The sequence below is a fragment of the Carlito syrichta genome, unplaced genomic scaffold, assembly GCF_000164805.1.
Source record: "Carlito syrichta isolate Samal-C Ts95f unplaced genomic scaffold, Tarsius_syrichta-2.0.1 Scaffold314091, whole genome shotgun sequence".
NCBI lineage: Eukaryota > Metazoa > Chordata > Mammalia > Primates > Tarsiidae > Carlito > Carlito syrichta.
Window position 1 is genome coordinate 67198 of NW_007258187.1, and position 486 is coordinate 67683.

General features: G+C 66.0%; 1 protein-coding gene across 1 annotated transcript in view; it reads left to right on the plus strand.

Moving 5' to 3' along the window:
- Positions 1 to 486, plus strand: part of GAPDHS (glyceraldehyde-3-phosphate dehydrogenase, spermatogenic) — a 16672-nt gene that overhangs the window by 6595 nt on the left and 9591 nt on the right. The gene's annotated exons all lie outside the window — the stretch shown is intronic.

Sequence of the window (486 nt, forward strand, 5' to 3'; positions counted from 1 at the left end):
GCGGCGGGAACGCGGCGGGCTTGCGCCGGGCGGCTGGGAACCTCGGCGGGCCGGGTTTCCACGAAAGGCCGGTGCTCGTGACGACAGCGCGCCAGGGGCCAGTGCGGGTGCCGGTGGGCTTTGGCCTCCCTCCCTGTGCCGCACAAAGCAAGGACGTTGCAGCCCGGTGAGCACTCACCGAAGCCTCACAGGCACCTGCGGGGGCCGAGGTGTCACTGTCCCCCCGTTACAGAGCGGCCGGCAGTGGTAGAGAGAGGGCAAACCGCGTCCCTAAGTCTCTCAATAAACGATTGGTAGGGTTGGGACTCCGCTCAGGGGTGCGGGACTCCAGAGTCCCTGCTACCGGTCACTGGGTAGTCCAGCCTCACCCAGCCAGGGGGGGGGGGGAGGGGTGTGTGTGTGTGTGTGTGTGTGTGTGTGTGTGTGTGTGTGTGTGTGTGTGTGTGTGTGTGTGTGTGCACACTCTAGCCGGAGGAACCCTGGTCT